Source organism: Patagioenas fasciata, chromosome 1, assembly GCF_037038585.1.
Source record: "Patagioenas fasciata isolate bPatFas1 chromosome 1, bPatFas1.hap1, whole genome shotgun sequence".
Classification (NCBI taxonomy): Eukaryota; Metazoa; Chordata; class Aves; order Columbiformes; family Columbidae; genus Patagioenas; species Patagioenas fasciata.
The window spans coordinates 20,113,921-20,129,422 of NC_092520.1; the positions used below are offsets into that span (position 1 = coordinate 20,113,921).

General features: G+C 38.3%; 2 long non-coding RNA genes across 6 annotated transcripts; both read left to right on the top strand.

Moving 5' to 3' along the window:
* Positions 1-69: 69 nt before the first annotated feature.
* On the top strand, positions 70-11,973 carry LOC136098115 (uncharacterized). 5 transcript variants are annotated; one of them, XR_011737378.1, is made up of 8 exons: positions 70-387; positions 1,689-1,789; positions 3,076-3,204; positions 4,061-4,130; positions 6,269-6,323; positions 7,002-7,177; positions 8,634-8,752; positions 9,527-11,973. It is a non-coding gene; the product is annotated as an uncharacterized lncRNA (long non-coding RNA). The 5 variants fall into 5 exon arrangements; XR_011737375.1 differs by lacking the exon at positions 6,269-6,323; XR_011737376.1 differs by lacking the exon at positions 6,269-6,323 and having other exon boundaries at positions 70-375.
* Positions 11,974-11,983: 10 nt separating this feature from the next.
* Positions 11,984-14,362, top strand: LOC139827137 (uncharacterized). Its single transcript, XR_011737380.1, has 2 exons — positions 11,984-13,585; positions 13,702-14,362. It is a non-coding gene; the product is annotated as an uncharacterized lncRNA (long non-coding RNA).
* Positions 14,363-15,502: the final 1,140 nt, after the last annotated feature.

Below are 15,502 nucleotides of genomic sequence, written 5' to 3' on the forward strand. Positions count from 1 at the left end.
TCCCCCGCCCCGCCGCGAGGCCGTCCTTGGCGCTCGAACTACAGCTCCCAGGAGCCTCCGCGGTGAAAAGGCCGTTGACGGGCAGCAACACTGAAGTAGTGCGGCGGCAATCGGCACTGGCCCTGTTCCTGCCCGGGCTGTCAAGGCGGGAAGAGGCGGTGAGGATGAGGTGGAGGGATTGCTTTCAGGCGGCTGGGTTTGCTCCTCGCTCCTGAGGACGGCCCGTAGGTGGAGGCGGTTCTCGAGTCCCTCCTGCGTCGCTGCTGATGGCTCTGTGGGCAGATGGTGTTCCTCTGGGCCTGTCCGCGCTGTGTCCCGCCTGGTGTGAGGAGGTTCCCGTCGGTGAGCTGTCCGCAGGCCCTTCAGCGTGCAGGGGTGAGGCTCTGGGTATGTGGTGTGCTTTTATTGCGGCTGCTTATACTCTTTTAATCTTTAAATAGCTGCAGTGAGGGAGGAATGGAAAGATAAATGTGCAGAAAGCATCCAGTGACCCTCTGACATACTGTGCTTTACACATGCTCTGTCTTACTGAGTGAAATTAGCGTTTTCCCCTGAACTACAGTAAATGGCAGAGCACCATGCTCCAAAAACTTGTGGCACATTGCAGGCTATGACCTGTTCTGGCAGCTGCTGTGGGTGGGTACAAAACTGAGTTCTAGGTTGTACAAACCTGGGGCAACCCTTTTGGTTGCATACTAATTGTTTTAATTTCTGCTGTTATTTTCTATAGTTCCACAGGGCTCTTTCTACAAAACTTTCCGTCATCTTCCTGCACTTTGGTTTTGCCAGTTATGCATATATTGTCTATGTGATTATCCTAGTCCAGATTCTGCACTAACAGTGGGAAGCTACTGTGCTGGTAAATACAAGGATTTGTACTCATGCGTTTTTTAAAGCCAGCATCACATTTAGTCCCTTTGACATCTTCAGAAGGAAAATACAGTAGAGGTTTGTTTTCAGTTTACCTGTACACTGAATGCCTCACAGGACTACAGATTATTCATGGTCTCTTGTTGGGTGATAAAAATTTATTTTGGGCTTCTTTTCTGTGCTAAAAATGTAATCCATTGTTAACAATGGTGTTGAATTTGTGGTTTGATCACAAAGTACAAGTTCATGTGCTTGTGTGAATTTGTTTTGAGGCTATTGTGGCCTTTATGGATTTCCACCAACATAAGTTAAAATTATAAGAACTGAACCGGTGGAAATTGTCAGCAGTTCCACTTTGCATAACTTCTTCGATGCTGCAACCACATGGTATTCCAGTTATAAAAGTGTTTATCAGCAGTTAATTAATTCTCAACACAAGGATTTAATACAATAGTTTTCTCTTCTGATACTGAATTTTGGAACTGTTGCCATTTAAGAGAAAAGCCAAACACTGCTAAAATTCCTTGAGAAGCTTGGTCTCCTAGGGAAATAGGAGAAGAGAGGCTAGTATTCAGTGGCAGCATTCATTAACAATGAAATAGAATAAAATATTCGCTGAAGGGAGAGAAAAAATGCTGGGAACAGACTTAGGACAGCTTCTAACTCACTTTCCTGCTCTCTGTCAGGTATTCCAAAGTTCACTTGTACTTTAAGAGACAATTCCTTCCTCCTGCCACATGCAGCAAGGGTTGCTGCTCCTTAGTGTTCAGTGGACTGCACTTTGCTTGGTTTATTTGACTGATCTGCTGTCCTTTCAGGTGTTTTACAGGGAGGTATAAGTGTGTCCCAGCTCTCCAGTTGTACCTCACGCAGTTGGGGAAGCAGGAGGATCTTAGAGGGAGGGCAGCTGCCTGAGCAGGTGAGTGTAAATGATTTGGCTCCTTCAATATTTAAAGAGAGGAGTGGGGTCAGGGTCATTTAAGTTCTTATCCTTACAACAGAGAAGGGGGGGTGCATTTGCAGAGGAACTTGGAGAAAACAAATCTCCCAAGTTTACACATTCGTTTCTGCTTACCAGCTCACTTATGGTTTACTTATAGATCAATTCTGGCAATATTTTGTTTTCTCAGTTCGTAGCAGCTTGACTTTCATAGGCCCTCTAGCTTGCATTTAACACTTATCTACCACTGAAGGGCTCTGAAGCCCTGGAAAGCCCGTGGCATGCTGAGGAGATCATGTGGTATATAAAGGGCTCCATGCACTGTATAGTGTTCTTATTAATACTGTAATTATCATTCTCATTGGTTTTTAAAATAACTTGACACTTAATATGCATCCAGAAAAATAAGTACACATTGATGATATATTTTAGTCACTTAAACCAGATGTTGCCTTTATATTTTGTTGTCATAAATTCTACTATTGTTTAAATAAAACTCTCCCAGCCTCTCATATCTTAGCATAGTTTGTCACAAATGACACACAGCTGATTTTCATTCAGGTTGTTTTACAGAGAATTTAAGTTGACACTGCTGAGAAAAGCAGTTCGCTTACTTTCATCTCTTCCCCTGCCACTCCATCACTTCTGCTGCTACACTACTTCTTTTTGTAAATCTTGGCCATAGGCCACATTGTGAATTCAGTCAAGAAACAGATCTGGTTTAAAGCTAGTTTCTTGGGTTTAGGGGTTTTGTTGTTGTTGTTGAGGTTTTATTTGTTGTGTTTGGTTTAATTTAGATCAGTTTTCCAAAGGTCTTTTTAAATGTTGTGGCATGGGGTTTTTTAATATATTTACAGGTTATAAATCAGTGAGTGGAAACATTAAAAGCAGTTTGCATTCTTGAAAAAGACAGATATTTTATAATGGTACTGTGTGAAAGGGGAACTGAAAGAGAGGTTGACCCAGTCTAAAGTGAGATAATTCCACATTACTTACAGTGAGTATTAGCAGCAAGAGATCAAGGCAAGACTTAGTTCAAGTCATGACTTCACTGAAAATGTAGGTCACACTACATTTTCCACGTAATTAAAAAAAAATTATTAGGAGATGTTCTGGGTGGATTTGTTTACCAGATGAATAAAATCGGATTTGTTTTGGAACTTCCCAGACTTGCAAAGAATATATTTGGGGACAGACTACTCAGGTGGATTGTGGGAATGAAAGTTTTCTCAGCCAAAAAAAAAATTTCCTTTCTCTTTTAACAGAAGGGCAGTGACAATCTTTGCAGACTGTGTGTTGTTTATTAAAGTGAAATACCCACTCAAGAGGAGAGCAGACTGAAAGTGTGCATAAAAGAAAATGGTGGAGTGGTTTATTTTGTGCTGAATCACAAGGTAAGTTCCAGATTTGTTTCTGAGATCTCAGTAGGAAAATATCAAGTGATGCAAGTTGTAGGGTGTTAATCTTGCCTCATGTGGAGAAATAAGAACTGTAGAGATTATGTGTCTGTTCAATATTTAAATGGAAATATTCAGTTTACGTTTTTAATGCATCTGGCTCTGTAGTACTGAAATGTCACATAAAAAATTAAGAGCAATATTCTCCCTCCACAAAAGAACCAGGCAGGTATTTCTCGTGAATAAAATTGCCATGCTGTTTTTCTTCTGTCATTGTTAGTGAAGGGAAGCTGAGTAAGGAGATGCATCACCAAACTGACTTTTGGTCATGTTATTGTTAATGTTAATGCAAGCGTTTGATTACAGAGTGTGGAATAGATTGTTGTAGAGTTAGAAATCTGTGATATTCCAGTTTTTTATTTAAATACACCTTTTATTTTGAGTATATATTGAACACATGGCCTGGATAAATCAAGGAGCCTGTTTGCCTGACATACTCAGCAGTGAAATCAGTGGGCTGTACCCGTACGGGTACATCACCTGCCTGGGGATGATCTCAGGGACTGTGGCCAGCTGGCACAGCTGCTCCCACACTCATACTAGTGAACTCCCTTGGACCTCAGGACTGAGTGTTCATATCCAAACTGCCTAATGGGAATGTCATGGTGATGTTCTGTCTCCCAAACCAGGAGAAACCAGGAGGGTGTCAGTTGACAGAAACTAGAGGTGTGCGTGTGCCGAGGAACACGCTAGTGACAGGGAATTATCTAACATTATCTAACTTTATAGTGAAGGCATAATACCTTGTTAGTTCTGCCGCTTGAAGGTGACATTTATTTCCTCCTTCCCCTAGGTACTAATTCCAGCAAGCTCATAAATACTGCCATAATGAGTGCTTACTTCTAATCCACCTTGGGGATAAGGTAATGCATTGTATTACTATTTCAGTTTTTTGTTTTCTCTGTATACAGTTTTTAAATTTTGAGAAGAGTAAGATTGAGTTAATTTCTCCCTATCACTCTTGTTTAATGTTTACTAACAACACTGGGTGAATTACTTGAAATCTTGCTCTTATGTATAGCTCCTACAGGTGATTGTCATTTTACAAGCAGCAAAAATCATATACGTTGTCCTCAGAGTCTGCAGTTTAAATTGTGTATAACATAAGACGCTAACATTAAAGGAAAAAGAAAGGAATGTGTGAAGAAAATGAATATTATAGGTATGTTATCATCTTGTTGAGAGCCCAGCAGTTTCCTGGTGACTCTGACAATGCACATCTGTTCAGGAGAGGAAGTGAAGAATTAAAGAATAACATATCAAGGTCTAGCAAGGGTATTCCTAAAATGTGATAGATTTCTTTGCGCTTTAAATTCAAGATTTCCAAGATGTGTTGACACATCTCTGTGGTGGTTGTAAAGCAACAGGTGGACAATAATTAAGGCTCACATTTATCCAATCGAACTGCTGATTTCCAAATACAATTTGGAGGGAAAAAAAAGTCAAGAGCATGCCTCATAAAGCCAATAGCTTTAAAAAAAATTTGCTAAAAAAAGAAGTTGAAAATGGCAAATATACTAAGAGTTAATGCAGTACAAAAACATATTCATTGAAATCTGTATTTTGAATCATCTTTATATTTCAAAACCTGGAATTTTTGAGCTCTAGGATGCTGAGGATAGCTAACAAGTGGCCAACCTGTTCAGGGTATATGTTACCCAAGCTTCAGAAGTTATGTTATGGTTAAAGATTAAAAAGAACCTCAGAACAAATCTGGGCTCAGTGCTGCTGTGTCAGGGAACAGCTCGTATTTTTAAAGCTGCACTTATGTCATATGTAACAAATAAAAGTAATGTTTCCAAGCAGAGTAGATCTAATTTCATTCTGATGTTATAACTTTTCATTTATCTGTGTCCATCAGTTCTTGAATGCTTAATGTTAACTGTTTGAGGTGCAAAATCCACTGCCTCTTACTTCTGACCATTTCATTTTATTTGACTTCTTTAAATGTTTTTATTTTGTCCTAACTATGCAGAAAGTTTTAACTTTCAGCATATGTATGATTCCAGTAAAACAATGTATGATTTTTTTATAAGGCTACCAAACATGATGATGATTATTATTATTATTCAGTGTTCTAGCAAGCTTTTTGTTTTTTGGGACACTCTTGCCAGAAATAGCTTTGAGTTTGTACCACGTTGGCCACAACAGAACTTGGTGCATTATTGGACCTCCTACGTGCTGCTAAAGGCACTACAGAACGTTGGGCACTTGGTCACCTTCATATCTTCGTAGTTACTGTAGAAAAGTAGACACACTCTGAAGAAATCCATATTTTAGTTGAGCTGAACTGTTCCGTGAAAGAGTCCTGCTCTCTCTGCTGGCCGTGGATGAAGTGCAGATGTGCTATGTTTCTAAATCAAATGTTTCAGTTAAAATATGGTCCAAAAAGGTCTGGTTTAGAATGTTTCCGTTGCAACTGTATTTGTAACCTGTGCTTCAGAGCACAGTTGTTCTCGTGTATACTGCTGATGTCCTCAGCTGTCCTGGTCTAAAAAATATTCAGAAGTATCAGCTCCCTGTTTTATGTGCGGATTTCATTTGGACATCAGTTGAAAAGGGGAAGTTTTTTCAGATTGGTATATGAGGTTAATAAATCACAAGATGACGTGTCTGACCAAAGGCTAGACAGGCAGGGTAGGTATATTTGGCATAGTTTATTCATCTGTCAGTTACTTAGGGAAAGAATATTTTAGAAGGTGAGTATTTAGAATCAGCTTTTAAGAAATCAGCAACCATGAAACTGGCAATAAAGTTAATAGAAAAATTAGAATTTTTCGGGAAAGAAATATTAGTTCCATTCTACAAAGTCTTTCCATTATTTTTTTTTCTTTTAATGAAACTTTAAGACTTCAAGTTGGAAATGTGGATAAAATATTAAAAATAACAAAAAAGCTACTCGAATGACTGTCTTTATTTGACTCCACTGGGAAAAAAATGACAGTAACCTGAAAGTTTGAGTTAATTTCAACAGAATGCATTTCACATTTTTCCATTTCAGTTTGCACCTACATTCCAGCTCCCTGATACGTGCAAAGCTTCTACCAACTCAACAGGTATTATAAGAGTATGGTTCAAGCTTTATGATTTTCTGATTGAAGCTCTGTTTATCATCACAACTTTTTGTCTTTTCTTGTCTCACATGGGATTTTGCAATCCAGTCTGATTTGTTGTTTTTAGAAGTGCTGAGCATCTTTTTCTCTCATGAAAATTCTTGGGAGAGCCGAAAATAAAGATAACTGAGGCTGCTCTGAGTTGATAGGGAAACCGTATTGTTATAACTATTTCTAATTATTGAGTTAAAGGAACAAAACCAGCTCAAATACTCTTAAAGCTATTAACAAAATGCAGCCTTCACTTATACACACTGCTCTTCAATCATAGGGTGGGTATTTAATTACTATGTGGGAATATACTAGAAGTTACACTTGGTCTAAAATTCCTGATGCTGAATGCCAAAAACAGATCATGGCCTGGAGAGAACTGACTTTGGGAAACTGGGCAGTGGCATTTACTTCAGTGATTCTGTTAGGTCTGAATAACAACGATCCTTTGCATATTCTTTTTATTTTTCAAATTAAATAGATATAATGCTTAATACTTTAAAGGTAATTTAATTTATAAAGTTTATTCCTGTCCATCTGTTCAGAAGTATTTGTGTATCCTTAAACGCCTATGATGTTTACATTAATATAAATTCTAATAAAATGTGTATGATCTTTCTTTACATATAGGGCTAGTATTAAGTGTATTTCACCCAGTGAAATGGAGGGAACACAGCTCCTGGCAGTTTATGATGTGGCACTTGGATCCTGCTTATGAACAAGATTATTTGTTAAATAATGCACCATCAGCTTATGACAGTGTGCACGGAGTCCGTAAAACAGCAGTCATCTCTTTGGAGTTTGAGGTACTGCTTCTGCAGTACTAGGCACTTGAAAAGGCACCAAGTTTTGGATTTGTTATATCACTGATAGATAACACAACGATTGTAACCTGCGTTTCCATCCAGACACTAAATCACTAAACAGTAATGTGTAAAATCACTTTTGTCTGTCTTGCAGCCTGTAAAGCGTGTATAAAACTTCTAAGTCTCTAAATTCCTATTTGTAAAGAATTTGTGCAAGAAAACAATATTTAAAAGAAAGATGTAAATCTCATACTTTATTATAACTGAACCATTATGACAATTTAAGTTGATATTCGGAAGCAATATTTTACTTTGTGTGGAAAAAGAACTCACTGCTGTGGAAGGTTCATAGCTCTGTAAATGAATCCAGCTGATAAAGATCCTTGGATTGATTCTGTGCGGCAGAGGTGACAACTGTAGTGGCACACTAGCAGATACAGTTGCATCCAGGCATTCGCCACTTTTGTACTATTATTTTGTTCTTAGTTCATTTGAGGAATGATTGTGCTTTGTGGAGAAGAGGAAATATATGGAGTGTGGAGAATACAAAATAAGAAGATAAGAGATGCAAGTCGTAGTGATACAGAGAGATTAGGGAAGTGAAAATAAAAGCTGTCAGGTTTTTATTCTTTTTCAAAAATGATGTGTCATTTAGGTTCGCCTCTTAATCAATTTGCATTGTTTTAGATATTATCTGCAGCTTTGTTGTTATTGTTTCTCTGTTTCTATCAGGGTGATGAATTTGTTGTGTATAAAACCTGTCAGGTTAAAATTAGATACGTTGTTAAGTTTTGCTTTGCTGAAGATCAAATAAAACCATTTCAGCCTGCAATTGGGATGGAACTGGAGCAAGATAACAATGAGCCATTCACAATGTTATTTACAGCAAGAGATTAAAAAATTACAGCAAGAGAGTAAGAAATGTTTTCTGCTTGTGTATTGATTTGCTTCCAGAGTTTCCTAAATATTTATTAGAACATTTTTTAGAGTACTTGTATAAAGAGAGCATAATGAAAAATAATTGGTAGTTTATTTGCGGATGTTACCAAATTAGTGATTACCATGTGGCATCTGTGTAGCATCTGTTTAACGGATTTCCTATAGGCATAATTACCAACAGCAGTTGCAACTCCTCCTGTGACAGTGTGTTTCAAGAGAAGCATGGGATGCACTTTTGCATAAATCATCAGATGGTCTATAAATAATTCAAATGCAAAGTTCTAAACAAAGACCTTCTAAGACCTTAAAGTACTATCATGAACTCAGGATCTCTTAGACAACCGGTTTACAGCTCAGCAATACAACTCGAGTACTCATAAGAGAATCTGGGTGCTACTTTTGTGTTGTGAATTGCATACATAAACATGGGTGTTGATATAGGATTAGTTTTAATCATCTTTCCCGAATGTGTGTTTCAAAAATTATATTTTAAATCTTTTGTAAACTCTTTGTTTAGGCTATGCAAATGCAAATCTTTCAAATCCTGTAAGAACTGGTCTTCAGGACAGATTGGGAAATCCTGTCCCTCTGAAAGGTGTTGATATCAAGGCAAGGACAACAGACTTTGCAGCACAGGTACAGTATGCTATTTATTGTCCTTTTCCGTAACTCAGCCCAGAAAAATTAATGTTTTTTGAACAGTGTTGTAGTCAAAATGCCATTGTAGAGAAACCTTCTGCCATAGTATACACACTCTGTTCCCTTCAGAAGACCTTCTTGGCAACCTCTTTCCCAGTCGAATTATAAACCAGTGAGAAATACCTAGTCTGATTCAAGGTTTATGGAAATGTATCTGTATTTTGGTTTTGACTTTGGTTAGACAACCTAAATTACCTTTCACAAGTATCAATACAAAATAACTTACTACTCTAACCTGAGAATTAACTAATAAAAATTAGCTAAGCAGGCTAAAGTAAGGATCCACCTTGTTTTAGTACATATGCCCTAACAACACATTCTGTCAAGTCACAGGTCTTTTTCCAGTCCTGGGGCATAATTCCACAATCTCCTCCCCCTCCAGCTGCATCTCCCTGAAGCAGTTTCCATCACGCTAAAGCTGTGGCTTTCCTGAGTTCTGTCACATGTGTCTCCCCACAAGGATGTGTATTCAGGCATTTCCAGTGCTGAAGTAGCTTCATAAAAGTAAATAATGGGGGTTTTTGTTATGTTTTTGCCAAAGCTTTAGGAAAGAAAGCAGAGGAAAACAGGAGAAAAGGGTTTGAAATAATGGACTGCAGAAGAGTCTGTGCTTGAGCTATTTTGACACAACTGTTGTTGGATCTGTCTGATTCCTTTGAACAACTTTTCTCATGAGGGATTTTGGGGGGTTTTTTGTCTGGTTTATTACAGAATGAATTACTATCCAGTGGCATCTGTTTTATGACCCAGTCCATCAAAGCAAAAAAGAGTCTGAACGTACAGGGCATAAACCAGAAATTATCAGATGACAAGGAACAATACGAATGGGCAATGAGGAATTGCTAAAGTTTTCTGATGACACGTGGGAAGTAAATAAAAGAGTAGATGTGAGAAGGAAGTCAGATGCAATCTGCCACCTCAGAGACATTAGAAGACTGATACTATACATATAGAAGTAATGTAGGCTTTTCAAAATACCCTTTTAGTTTATTGTAAAAATAGACCAAGTCTTTGTGGAGGTTTAATCTTCCTTCTTGTTTAATCCTTACTGCTTGACACTATTATGGACACACTGTGGTGGTGACTTCTTGGGTAGGCAATAGCTTGACAGCTCTAGCTTTGCCAGTATATCAGATAACCTTTGGAAGGTCATGGCTTACTCTTCTGGAAGCATCAGGGAATCCACGGACCCACCGTAGTCCCCCACAGAGTAAGCCAAAGTGTTGGAAACGTATCTCCAAATTCTACAACTGTGATCAAAATCACCTACATCACTGAACCGAGTTTTTGGCATGGCTGTATCACCTTTCATGTGCCTGTTTCTGTGTCACCATCGCAACAGGACAAAGCATTAAATGAAAACACACAGGTTTGTTAAAATACAATCTTAAAATAGCATCTTCTTGTTTTGAAACAAGAGTTCTGTGCCTAGGGCATAGTAGTCACCCACGAACGATTGTTCTCCTTTTCATGTCTTGTCTTTTATTATAAGGTAACTGTAAACATCCTTGTCATAAAGCAACGTGAACCCAAACTTAGAAATGCTGTGATTGGTAGAAAGCCTCTATCTCTGAGGATGTATTTGTTCCTGCAAGACTTAGAAAGTTGACTTGAGTTGGCACAGGTTAGATTTTATATTTTGAGTTTGCTGGTTTTGTGCTGCTGTCTCCCCTCAGCCTCCTTTTCTCCAGGCTGAACAGCCCCAGTTCCCTCAGCCGCTCCTCATCAGACTTGTGCTCCATGCCCCTCACCAGCTTTGTTGTCCTCTGCACTCCCTCCAGCACCTCAATGTCTTTCCTGTAGTGAGGGGCCCAAAACTAAACATGATATTCAAGGTATGTCCAGTTGGAATCTCCCCAGGAGTAACTAGTATCCATTACCCCGTGGCTTTTCCATGTGACTCCTTGTAAAAAGGGAGTCTGCATCTTCTTTGTAGCCACCCTTTAAATACTGGAACATGGTGACAAGGTCTCCCCTAAGCCTTCTCAAGTCTGAACAAACCCACTTCTCTCAGCCTTTCCTCACACAACAGCTTCTCAGTCCTTTGATCATCTTTGTGGCCTTTCTCTGGAGCTTCTCCAGTCTGTCCACATCTTGTGGGTCACACATTCAGTATCTGTAAGTAATAAACAGAAGGAGGTTTTCAAGAGTATTACATGAGCCAAGTGAAGAAGCCACCATGGAATGCCCTCAGTGGAGACTCCTGATGTTTATCGGCAGATTGGCTACTCAGCACAGTGTTCTGTTGAATTCCCTTTTGCTGGGAGTACACCCTGTACACCAGATGCAGTGAGTTCCAAGTGCCCAGCTTCATGTTCCTTTGTGCAGCACAGTCCACCCTGTATTTGCATCCTTGTGACTTAGTCTTGCTATTTTTTTAAAGCATTGCTTAATTCTCTGTGTAATAAACTTTATACATAAAGTTTGTATGTGAAAGCAGTAAAGTATAGCCAACCTCAGCATCAAGATGATACATATATTTTCTTGTATTTTTGACAAGACACTTTAAACAAATAATTTCTAAACACTGAACCAAAACTATGTGCGACAAGGATATAATGGGGAGTAGAGTAGTAGACTTGTGATTGACTCTTGTAGGAATTAACTCCCAAAATGCAGTTCAAGATTTCTTCTTTTTCAGCAGAATTGCCAGTTGTTTTTTAAAAGTTTCTCACAGTTTTTTACACTAATTAAACTTAATATTCTCTACTTTTTACATAATTTGGATAATTACTATCTAAGCATCCATTTAAAATAAGATTATCTTCTAAATTACCTTAACCAAGTCTGTAAATGTTTATAAATTTGTGTCTGTAGTTACAATTTTCTAGGACATAAAGCTGCAAGAACAGGTAGAGTTTCAAAAGTATTTAATATTGAAGAATAAGTACTTGAACATCTACCTTCCATCTGACCTGAGGGTAGCAATTTGACAGATAATTTTATTCATGGGAGTTGTCTATTTTTTGGCAGGGAAAGTCAGATAAAATAGGATTAGTTTTGTTAATACTGCCTTTAGCAACATATATGGTGAAATGAATAATTTTATAGAGACTTTGCATTCTCAGCAGAGGAGAAGGATCATTGATTGTTCCTGCTGGGTAACAGGAATGCTTATTTCTTAGCACCTTTAAAAATAATTTTCAGAGGGAATTTGAAATACAGACCAGAAAACCTGGGGGGGAAAAAAGGCAGTCCCTTCTTTCTAAATTATTAGAGGGCAGAGTGTTTCACCAGAGGACAAAAATCTTACAAGTTGCCCATTATTGTGTGTATTAAAATCAAAGTAGACTAGAACCCAAACAAACACAAACTGCAGAAATCCCAACGAAACATTGCCAAGTTTAAGTTTGAAAGCCAGGAGTGTGCTTGTCAAAACATTAAGGTGGATACTCTTGATAGTAGTGATTGTATGGTGGAACAATTAAATAGGATTAGGATAACTGATGTTTTAAAGTGATATAGAGTACTTTGCTGAAAGTTGTCAAGAAATCTGTTGTCAATAAATAATTTAAATAGTTATATTGCTTCCCTTTTCTTCTTCCTTAGGCCTGAATGCAGTAGCTTTTCTTTTTCAGTTGGTGGCTGCTCTTGTGCTGCAGTTCATACACTGCACAAAGAAATTGAAAGGGATAGTTTTCAAAAGACTGATAAAACTGGATGATTCATCTAATTCAAGGTGTGCTTTTAAATAAAATCTTGTAATTTAATGTAGTAATGTAAACTTTCTCAACACACAGAAGATTAATTTCATTATGGAGACTCAATGACTAAACTGCATGATATGGCTGTAGAAAAGGGAATGGAAGGTATTAATCATATTGGTGGCATAAGAAGATGGATGGAGGAAGGAATGCTGTGTGAAATATGATACAAAAATAGAGAAGCATAGAAAGCAGTAAAAGATACTTCATACTTATTAGAATTATTTAATAGTTCAGGTTGGATGTGACCTCTGGAGGTCATCTCTTCTTTAAAGCAGGGCCAACTCAGATATTGGATAAGTTCTTCAGGATCTGGCCCAGCTGAGTATTAAATATCTTCAAGGATGGAGATTCATCTACCTCAACCTTTATAAGGGCAACCTTTTCCACTTTTAATATCACTTATTTTAGAAAGTAGGAAAAAAATTCTATTGGACCTTTCGTTCATGAAATTTGTGCCGTTTGGCCTGCATCCTTGTTTAGAATTATAATTATGGTTTGATGTTCTTCATAAGCATATACCATAAAATATTCTGGACACGACTTTTGAAATTATTAGAGCAGACAATTTTTCACAGCACAGTTTCCACCCTTTCCTTTAGCTGCAGTGATGGAATGCTGGTGCTGGATCCCCAGCCCTCACTTCTGTGTGTCACAGTGCGCTATTATCTTTTCAATATACTGTCCGTATGGGGATATAGCGGAAGATTTGGTGAGGAGGTTAGTTAACTGTAAATACGCTCAAGTGACTTGCACCTGTCTGTAGAAAAAGCACACGCATCACACTAGTTGTTTTACTGACCTTGTGTGCTTGATGAATAGAACCTCTGTGTTAGATAACATAGGCCTGTGAGAAACTCTAGGCACCTTATCACTATGTCTGAGATTGCTGCTTTGTTGTGAGAAAGAGTGGGAGGCTGCGCCTGCCTGAAGCCTTGAAATACAGGCGAGCTCAGCAGGCCTGGTGATCTTCCAGCAGGGCTGAACTGACCAGCACCTGCGTCCCCACCTGTGTCACCTCTGCCTGGGAGTTTAGGTGCAACTTCGGAGATTCCCCAGTAGAGAGGTAACTAAAATAAAACTTACTCTTTGCAATGCATTCATGGCCTCTGGCTCTTCTTGCAGTGTGCCTGCGTATGTGTACACACTGTCCCTGCGTCTGGAAATTCCCTTTTGTTGCAGGCAAAGTGAAGAATTATCAGGTGGCAAGTTTTTTGGTATAAAGGAAAGGCAAAGGTATTAAAAGAAGCATGAAGAAGTCAGCCTCCAGTGAATCTGGATTGCCCCAGCCACCAACAGCTTCCTTGTGCCAAAATGGGAAGGTTTACACACGTTGTACTTTACAGGGCATGTAGGAACAGGATAAAGAAACAGTCAGGAGAGTGCTGCAAAGTCTTCCTCCCTCTTTTGAAATTCCCTGACAGTAGGAAAAAGTTGGTTGTATAGTTTTGGCTACTCAATCTGGAATACAAATAAAACTGTATTGATCACTGGCTGAAAGCAGGCTGGGTAGACCAAAAAAGAAAATTCTAACATATCTGAACGCACGAAGGGGGAGTCAGGTTGCCTTTATGAAATGCAGTGTACTTCACTGTGGTGATTGAAATAGTGCAGATAAATGCAAGTAATGATTGTAAGTCTACATATTTCACATGTGGAAGATTCTAAAAAGACAAAGTGGCTCAAGTTATGGTGTTTTCTGCATTAGATTACATTTTATACAGGCTGGACCATCGTCCTATAGAAAATACCCTATTTCAAATAATTACAGTTAAAATAAATTTTCTTCATGCTCCTTTGGTGTATTTACAAGATCTCATTGTAATAAAATTTCATTTCTACACACTGTGGTGTTCACTGGGCTTTTGAGTTGGTCAAGAAAACGATAAAGGGGGTAAGAATTGTTGAGAGGCGATTTCCATCTGTTTGCTAGCAACTTGAACTTGGGAAAGACTGGGATTCTGCCACCAAGAAGATATTTGGCATCGAGTTTATCTAACATCAGTTCTCTTTCTACTGTGGGAAACTACAGCAGGTCTGTGGAATCCTCGACAGAGAGTATGGGAATAGAGATCAGCCTTGAAGATATTAAGGTTTACCCTTGAGAAGGATGGGAGTAGAGGAGTGTCCGGAGATATTAAGTTGTACCCATGAGAGAGAAGGGAGTAGAAGAGTAACATGGATGATAGCAAAATTAGCCAATGAGATGTTACTGCTGTAACTTGTAACCAGTAGTGAAGAGACACGTGAATTGGTACAACTGTATAAAAATGCACTTGTAGCAATAAATGGCATCTACTACTTTCATCCTGGAAGAACTTGGTCCATGTCGTTTGTCCGTCTCAACCACAACATTCTACTTAAAATATTGAATCGCATAGTTCTTTAAGATAATAGCAGAGTTAGCTTTCCTTGCAGTTTTATATAAATTGTTTAAACTGAGGACATTTGATCTTATATTTTTACTGAATAATAATTCTCACAGTCACAGACTTCAAGATATGGAAATAAAGGGTCTTAAAGTCTTGACTTTACATATATATGCAGTATTTTACTTACCTGCAACTCTGTTAAGAATACCTTAATATTTCTTTTTTACCTTAATCTCTGGTTCATTGCATATTATACAAGTACTTTCATAATACCTCTAATGCTTTGATTTCTCCTAAAATCTTATATGCCATTTTAATGGCACAGTAAAAAAAGCATAAAGTAGTGATTCAGTTAAAAATGGCAGATGTTTTGACAGAGGAACGTGATAAACAAAGAACTAATAAATATCTTTATAACATGTCAGTGTTTTCAATTGGATGGCTTTCTAATTCCTGCAGTGTGCCTTGAAATGCAAACAGCAGAACAGTTCTTTTTCTCCTGCTCTGCTTTTCTTGCCAGTCATCGGTCAGTTTGTGAATACATAGGTCAGTTTTGTTAGGAGGAATTACTTATCTCTTTTTCTTTTTTTCCTGCAGTTACTCTGCATTCT